Genomic DNA, 8,966 nt, shown 5'->3' on the forward strand with positions numbered 1-8,966 from the left:
CATCTGTTTATCTGTCCACCCGTCCATCTCTACGTCTATCTATGCATCTATCCACCACCTATCTATCTATGCACCGATTATCTATCTATCTGTTTTCTATCTGTCTACCTATCTGTTCATCCATCCATCTCTCTGTCCACCTGTCATCTGTACTCCCCTCACAACCACTTGAAAAAACAGCTACAGACATCATGACATTTTACCCCAAGGACCACAGCATCTCCCAAGAACAAGGAAGTCCTTCTGCACCACCACATTACTATCACCACGCACAAGGGATTTAAGGTCAATACAATCAAATAATCTATTTCTCCAGTGGCTCCAACTGACCTTTGAACTGTTGGCTGGTTTGGATGCAGGAGCCAGTCAAGGATTGGGCATGGCATTGAGTTGTCATGTCTTTCTAATCTTCTTTAGTCTAGAACAGTCTCCCTCTGGTGTTTTTATCATGACCATGACATTTTTGAGGGTCGGGGCCAGGTGTTTTGTGGAATGTCTCCCAATCTGGATTTATCTTATTGTTTCCACTAAACTAGATCAAGGCTGAACAATTCTGGCAAGAACACTGTGGGTAATGTGTGCTTCCCCTTGCAGCACACCAAGAGGCACATGGTATGAGTTCATCCCGAAGTGCTTTTTTTTTTTTTTTTTTAAAGATGACCGGTAAGGGGATCTTAATCCTTGACTTGGTGTTGTCAGCACCACGCTCACCCAGTGAGCGAACCGGCCATCCCTATATGGGATCTGAACCCATGGACTTGGTGTTATCAGCCCCACACTCTCCCGAGTGAGCCACGGGCCAGTCCCCCTAAGTGCTTTTTTAAACAACTTAATTTCTTAACCTATCTGAAATGTTTTCAGTGTGTGTAGTGGAGGCAGTAAAGAGAGGATTTAATTAGATTGTTTTTGTAAACTGTTTCAGCGGCATTTAATACACAATCCTTTCAATGTCTTTCAAAATTCCTTGTCCACAACAAAGCTGTTTCTGGGGTCTCTTGTCACACAAGTGCCACACTGTTCTGATTATTGTGGCTCTATAGTATGCTTAATCTTCCTCCTCCCCCTCCTTCCACCTCTACACTCTTTGTTCTAGAACTTCTGTGCTTTCTGTGGGCCATGAGTCCTGAAGACCCTGGGGATGGGGTAATGGGAAGGGTTTGATGCTTTGGCCTGGGAGGCTGGCAGGCTGTGGTGATCATCAAGCTTCCTGCTCCCCAGCCCTTCTCTACTGGGACTTCTTTCTGGAAAACTCAGTGCCAAACCAGTCTTCCTCCTTCTTTACCAGTCAGAAAAATCTTCCCTGAGGCAGTGAGGAACCTCCCTAGCCAAGCCTCAGATCAAAGCCTCCAGAGGCAAGATCTGCACTGGGGAGGGTAGAGGTGTAGAGAGGGGAGGGGAGAGGATGGTGAGGAGGCAGAGAGAGGTGGGGAGGAGCATGGGGCTGGGCCAACCTGCCGGAGCTGAAGCCCCTGAGGATTGGTTCTGGCTTATTCCCATACGAGTGACTTTCTACCTGCCCTCGCAGGGTGACTCTGTCTTTCAGCAGGACCCATCTAGGTCTTTGTTTCTGTGCTCCGTCTCCCCACAGAACCCTACGTTTCTCAGGCAGTGGAGTACAGGGACCTGGGTTCAAATCTCATCTCTATGACTACTTGTAACTTTAACCTCCTTTTCTGTAAAATGCAGGCGTTGGATGAGATGACCTTAATTTCCAGGAATGATCAAGGGGTTTCCTTTGTTTTCTCCCACTGCAGTGGGGACACATTCCTATGGAACACAGGCAGCCACCAACAGGGAATACTTTGATGCTGAAATATGTAAAGAATCTGCAAACAGGAGACTGGTGGGCTGACTACTTCCAATTTGTTCTCTTGCTGAGCAGTCGGGGGGATGACTGTCTTGTGGCAAAGACCATGGCCTGGTGGGCTGGCATTTGAGGGAGAGGCCAGGCTAGTCTGGACCAACCTGGTAGTGGGATAAAGTGGACTTCTACCAGCAACGCCATGCTCAGTGACCTCATGTTGGTAACCTCAAAACATTCAGGGTGGGCATATTCAAACCACAGCAAATGGCAGGTGCAAAGAATTGTGAGTGTTTGCAGCACCAGGGACCTGGCCAGGCCTTTATACATATTATCTTCTGTCCCTTTCTCACCATCCCACCGTGACCTTCTGGACTCCAAGCCACCACCATTTCTCATCCAGATGACTGCACAAGTCCCCTAATGGGTCTCTCTGTGTCTCCTCTTGTCCTACAGTGCATTCTCCACAAATAAGCAGAAGTGATCCTTGTAAAACTTCAAGGCAGTTTTGGGGCTGGCCTGTGGCTCACTTGGGAGAGTGTGGTGCTGATAAAACTTCAAGGCAGTTTAAAACATGACTGTACATTCCTTGCCACTCCCTTCGTCCAGGAGTGGAGTCTGTGTCCCTCTTTTAGAGTCCAGGTGGGCTTGGGACTACTTAGACTGATATGATATGAGTATGGAGGCCATGACATTGTGTGACATCCAAGACTAGCTGTGAAAGGGGCTTGGAGATGCTGCTCTGGGCTCTGGAGCATGCACATGGAGCCCTCGGCTGCCGTGGAAGCAGCCTGGCTGTGGAGAGCCGTGCTGTGAGGAAGCCCAAGCTGGCTCACACAGAGGCCACGTGGCCAAACCCTGAGCCTACCCGAAAAGTGAACAATGTCCAGTAAGCCCCCGAGGCGACAGCTCCGGCCACCAGCTCTGAATCCAACTGCATGACAGATCCTGAGCCAGAGAGAACCCTAGTTGAGCCCTGTTTGAATTCACGTGTACAGAAATCATGAGATAATGAAGTGACTGTTGTTTCTTTACGCCACTACATTTTGTGTTCCCTGCCCAAAGCCCCTCCCATGGCTTCCATCCCCCTAGAATAAAATCCAAATTCCTTACTTTCTTTCAAGGCCTCCATGATCTGCCCCACTGCCTACCTCTCCCAGCCCATCTCCTCTACCGTCCCCCTCTCTTATCCCTTTTTGTTCCTTGAACACAAGCTGGTTTCTGCCTTGGGGCCTTTGCACTTGCTGTCTTATCTCTACCTGGAAGGCTTGGCCTAGATGTCTCATGGCCGGCTCCTTCTCAGATCATCTCTTCCTGACCACCCCTGAAATACCTTACCTGAAAATGGTATACACTTGTTACTTTATTTTCAGGAGAGACTGTGAGCTCCATGAGAGCCTTGTTTCAGTGTTGTGTTCCCAATGCTCTAGCACAGTGCCTGGCACAAAAATATCTGTTGTGGGCCGGCCCGGTGGCGCACTGGATAGTGCGCCGCTTGGGAAGCGCGGCGGCGCTCCCGCCCGAGGGTTCGGATCACACGCACCCAAAAAAAGCTAGTAGGGAAACTTGCCAGAATTTGAACCCAGATCTGCCAAAACTCCAAAGTCAGACCATAATTGTGTCTCCCAGTGTGTAAATATCTATCAAATACTTTGTGCACATGTGTGAACATGCCAAACTTTGAATGATTTAAGTATAACCTGTATTTTAATACTTAGGACAGCATCATAAAATTAATTTCTAAATGAATATTGAAATTTATCCAGTTTCTATGTTTAAATATCTGTTGAATGAACACGTGACCATTTCCCAAAGCACCCTTCGTGAGCTGGCTGTTACCTAGAGGAAGAAACTGAGCTAAACAGCTTGGTCAAGGTCACACAGCTGGTGAGACTGGCAGGGGAATGGGGTGGCATTGTGTGGGTGGGAACTGCCTCCTGACTGCTGGTCCCCAGAGTCTCCCAGGTTTCCAGGGCTCTGTTGTTTTCTGGAGAGGAGGCAGCCCTTCTTCTACCATGTAAATATGAACCCTGGGTGTTGAGACTAGTGTTGTTCAGTAGAACTATCATGTGAGCCACAAGTCATTTTAAATTTGCTAGTAGCACATGAAAGTAAAAACAAACAGGTGAAATTAATTGTAATCATATTCTTTATTTAACTCCATATATCCAAAATGTTATCATTTCAAATGTAATTAACATAAAAATTACTAATGAGAAATTTTACATTCTTTACCATCACATTAAGTCTTCTAAAGCCAGTGAGTGTTGTACACTTATAGCACATCACAGTTAGGACCAGCTGCATTATAAATGCCCAGTGCCCACACATGGCCAGGGCTCCTGTGCTGGACAGCTTAGGTTTAGCTAGACTTTTTGGGCCTTTGTTTCTTTCTTTTTTTTTTTTTTTTAAAGATGACCAGTAAGGGGATCTTAACCCTTGACTTGGTGTTGTCAGTACCTCGCTCAGCCAGTGAGCAACCGGCCATCCCTATATGGGATCCGAACCTGTGGCCTTGGTGTTATCAGCACCGCACTCTCCCGAGTGAGCCACGGGCCGGCCCTGGGCCTTCGTTTCTTGAAGCTGCCAAGTGTCCTTCAATATAGGTCTTCATGCACAAAATTATCCACAAAATGATTGTGGGCTCATATGCTATGTTAAACTTCATTTTTGTTTGTGTATTTAAAAGAGAAAATAAAAATACTTAGTAGGGAGTTACACACACATCCAGAGTGCCTTCCCACTCTGCTCATGGGCTTATCTCCCTTTCTGGGGAGTCCGAACTGGAAAGGCCTGATCCTTAGCTGCTGGGGACCTGGGGCAGCCCGAGATAATGACATAATTAACACCTGCACCAGGCACTTTTGATCTTCAAGGAGCTGAGCCCACATGGCTGAGGCTGTTTTTGGATTAATTGCCCAGAACGAAGAAAGCCTTGCCCAGAGATAAAGGGAAATGTGGTGTTTCGTCATTACAAATTGTTCTGAAATCCGCTCTGGCACCAGGGCAGAGGGCTGGATTCAGGAACCCAGCTGGCCCCACCTGCACAACCCTGGCTCAGGCAGCCAGCCAGCAGTGCCCTTGCCAGGGGGCACCACAGTACAGTAGGGGTGTGTGTGTCGCTGATGCTTCTTCTGGGTAAGAGGGCTGCTTACTGACTATGGAGACAGTCATACAGGGTGACAGTTACTGGCCTCCCATTTTCCAGATGAGGAAACTGAGACTCAGGGCAGTCTAGGGATGAATCACACAAACAAGGCCAAGGTCAAGGGACAGAAAGCAGACCGAACTTGGATGTGTCCCTCCCCTGCCCATTGCATCTCGGGACTGGGGATCAGGTGGGTGTGGGCTCCAGTCCTGGTACCACCCTTGTTGCTGGGTGGCCATATCATCCTCCATATACCTGCCTATAAATTGTAGGTACAAATGCCACCTGTAATTCTGATTTGGTGTGTTTAGAGAGATTTGCATAGAGAAGCCCATGGGATCATAAGCCCCACCGCATGGGACTCTGCCACTCACCAACTCTGGGACTCTGGACAACAAGAGGTGGTGTTAACTCTACTTCTTAGGGCTGTGTGTGAGTGTGGAATGAAAATACAGGGGAAAAGCTTAGTACCGAGCCTGGCACAAAGTTCCCACTAATCACTACTACTAATAACAATGACAGCAATAAATTGAGCCCCTACTGCTGCCAAGCTGGGGGAGGGCACGGGCGATGCAGCCTTGAGTAGGGATGGGGTAGGGTGGGTGTTAAGTTGAAATGCTGGTCTGCACACTCACAAAAGCGCTGGGCGCCCTGACAGTTTCTTCATAAAGGTTGGTCGTCTGCCTTCCTCATCTTACTCTGCCCTTAGGAAGGACCAAGGCCCTTTCCACTCCTCCCTGGGGACTGGGGGTCTTGGGCGGTGGCGGGAGGGAACTAGCAAGGGGCAGACGTCCGGCCAGTCATCCCGGCTGCGCAGCAGCACCACTGAACCTATTTGGAGCACCTGACTCACCTTAATTATGGGCCCGCAGGCATGTCGGGGCGCGCCAGGGACGCCCAGGATAGGCTGGAACCACTGGCTCCGGGGGCGACCGGACATCCCAGGACTGCCAGGTGCACCTTCACCTCCCACCAGCACCTCCTCCCCGCTCCGCTCCGGGAGCTCCCCGCAGCGCCCTCTTCTTCCGTCTGGGCCCTCTGGTTGGGCTGGGGCGCCCGAAGACTCACGGACACGCGCCGGGGCTTGAGGTCAGATTTTTTCGGGGGCTGAGCGCTGAGCCCATCTTCCTCCAGCACAAAGTCAGGAATCGGTCCCGGGTCGGCTCGTCTGTCTGATGGGCCTGGGCGGGGATGCCCCGCGGAGCCTGGAACGCCGCGCCCACGCGCTGGGGCAGCGGCCGCCCACGCCTCCTCCGACTCCAAAGTATATTTAGCCTCATTATCAAATGTTTGCAGTGAACCGTGTGAACCGCCTAATAGCGGCTGGAAGTGAAACTCGATTCCCGGCCAGAAAGAAGCATGTGACTACTCCCATCTGCAAGGATCACCGACGGGGCGGGCGGGGCAGGTGCTGTAGCGACCGCGCGCAAAACACCGCCGGCCTGTCGTCCGGTTGCACCGTCCTCTCTCTGGGCCCAGCACCCGAAACGCGTCTCTTCACTACGGGTGGGGCAGGTGCTGTAGAGACCGCGCGCAAAACACCGCCAGCCTGTCGTCCGGTTGCACCGTCCTCTCTCTGGGCCCAGCACCCGAAACGCGTCTCTTCACTCAACCCCCTTCTCCAGGGGCTGAAATGAGGATTGGGTTTGAATGGGGGGGGAGGGGGGAGGGCTGTTAGGGGAAGAATCAGGACCAGGAAAAGTGGTTCGCGCGGGCGTGGGTTCTCATCCAGACCTCTTGGTTAAGTCATTCCTATGGTCTCAATTTCCCGTTCTCAGTAACAGGGCTTCTAGGGATCCATGTCTTCCTGTTCTTCGGAGGATCCGGGGGAGGATCAGGTAGGGTGGGGTAGGGCGATGTCCTTGTTCCAGGCCAGGGCCGACCTCGAGGCTCTGGGGCGCCTTGTGTCCCGAGTCTCCCCCAAAGGCGGCTATCGCGCGGCCACCCTGTTTTTGCCACCCTCGCGCGGCCGCTGTTGTTGTGGTCGCTATGACGACGGGTCGCAGTTTTATTTTTAATAGCGGCCGGCGATTAGAGAGATGCCTGCGCCACTTTCCCCGCAGCTCTCTTGTCTGCGGGTCGTGCACCCAAGCCCGCCCCTGCTCCCCGCACTCGCTGTGGCCCGAGATTCCCGTCGAAGGCGTCCCCAGATCTCCCCTCCCGGGGTGGGCGCCCCTCTAGGGCCAGGCCGGGAAGGGGAGCAGAGGGAGGCCCTCATCTAGGTCCTCTGAGGCAGCGGGGACCCCCAGAAACTCGTGAGCCTCTATACGGGGGTGTGGCTACCCGGTTCACTGTACAACGCGACCTTCCTCCTTGATCCCCACACCCGCTGTCACACCGCGTCCCCTAGTCCCCTGTGCCCTTGGGGAACCCAAGGCTCAGCGGGACACGATACACGCAATTCCCAGGATAAGGTGAGGGCTCAGACCCAGGTGCAGCCTGGAACCCGGCCGTGCGAGTTCGGTAGCCTTCCAGAGACCATCCAGGGGCTCTCCCTCCCCAACCTTCCACACGGACAAGGCCTGGCTTTCAGGTGCTTCTCAGTCCTTCCAAGTTTTCCCTTGTCTGCCTCGGTCCTTCTTCCTCATGACCACCCGGAGAGTGTGCTTGACGGGGGTGGGGGTGGGGAGTCGCGGCATGGGGCTGCGGCCGGAGGAGGCAAGGATGTGGGGGGTGGGGAGCTGCAGGTTTATGCAGGCGAGGGGAAAGACGCGTATAGACGCGGGCCCACTGGGAGCAGCAGGAGAGGCCCTGCTCCCCAGGGATTTGGGGAAAGGTGGGCGTCCCCCAAGCGCCCTCCGCGCTCGCGCTCGGCCTTTGAAATTGTGGAGCAGGACAAACTGGGGTTGAAACACCGCCCTCGGGGCTGCGCCTTTACGGCCTTTGTTTGGCGGGAGGGCGGCCGTGGCGGGGGCGCGGGCTTAATCCACAGGACGGGTGGGGGAGGGGGGATGATGGCTGGGGCGGGCGGAATTCTCCGCGGCAGCTCACCCACCCGCAAGGGCGTCTCTTAGTCTTCAGGGACCTAGGCCGCCCGGCTTTGGAGTCCGCACGGCCTGCCATCCCTCTAGCCGTGGTACTAGGGTACGTACGCCCCCTCGAAGAGGCACACTGGTGGGCATCTGGGCCCGCTGTCGGGGTCCGATCCCACGAGGTCTATGCAGACGGAATCCACCCTGCCCCGGCGCACCCGCCTTATCGCGGCGGGGGAGCCGTCCAGCAGCGCGCAGACCTCGGTCTCCGCGAGCGTCCTCCCCCGCATCGCGCTCTGTGATGCGCCTTGGCCGGAGGTGGCGCTCTGTGCGCCCAGCGGATCCCGAGGCGGGAAGCTCCGAACCCGGGCGTTCTTCAGAAGAGGCTCCTTTTTCTTCCTTCCTTCTACCCCCTCGAGTTCCCAGCTCAGGGCGCGGCCCTGCCTTCTGCGAGGGCATGGGGTGTTGGGGGATGTGGGGTTCCAGGGTGGGGATGAGGCAGGCTGCAGCCCTTCCCTCGACTTGGGTTCGCTCCCATCACGAAGTGTGGGTGGAGGTTCCTCATTCAGATGCCCCAGGTTTCGGATCTTGGGCGGGGGCGCGTGGCAGCCGCCAGGTGAGTGCCCCAGACGCGCCCCTAAACCCGCCCCATCGCTCCCCAGAGACTTACTCCCCCTCCTTTTATGGAGAGGGGAAGGCAGGGGCCCTGGATCCAAACGGTGGAAAGCGGCCCGAGCGCCGGGGCGGGGGCCGGGGGCCGGCTCTCTTGCCCTTTTTGGCGCAGCAGCTCTGGGCGCTGCCCTCTGCCGCCACTGGGGCCCGAGAGAGGCGAGCCGGCGACGGCGGCGCTTCTGCGGCGGCCTCCTCCCCTCCCCGCCCGGTGCCGCAGGATTGCAGCTGGCACTGGAGGGTGGGCAAGCTCGAGGGAGGGGCGCGCGGGGAGCCCCGGCGCCTGTGCTTGGAGCCGGGCGCGGGGCTTTGATGGATTTAGCTGCCTGCGTGAGCGCGTGTGTACTCACTGCAGCGGTGGTGGCGGCCGGGCCTT

Source organism: Galeopterus variegatus, unplaced genomic scaffold (genome assembly GCF_000696425.1).
Source record: "Galeopterus variegatus unplaced genomic scaffold, G_variegatus-3.0.2 Scaffold1678, whole genome shotgun sequence".
Classification (NCBI taxonomy): Eukaryota; Metazoa; Chordata; class Mammalia; order Dermoptera; family Cynocephalidae; genus Galeopterus; species Galeopterus variegatus.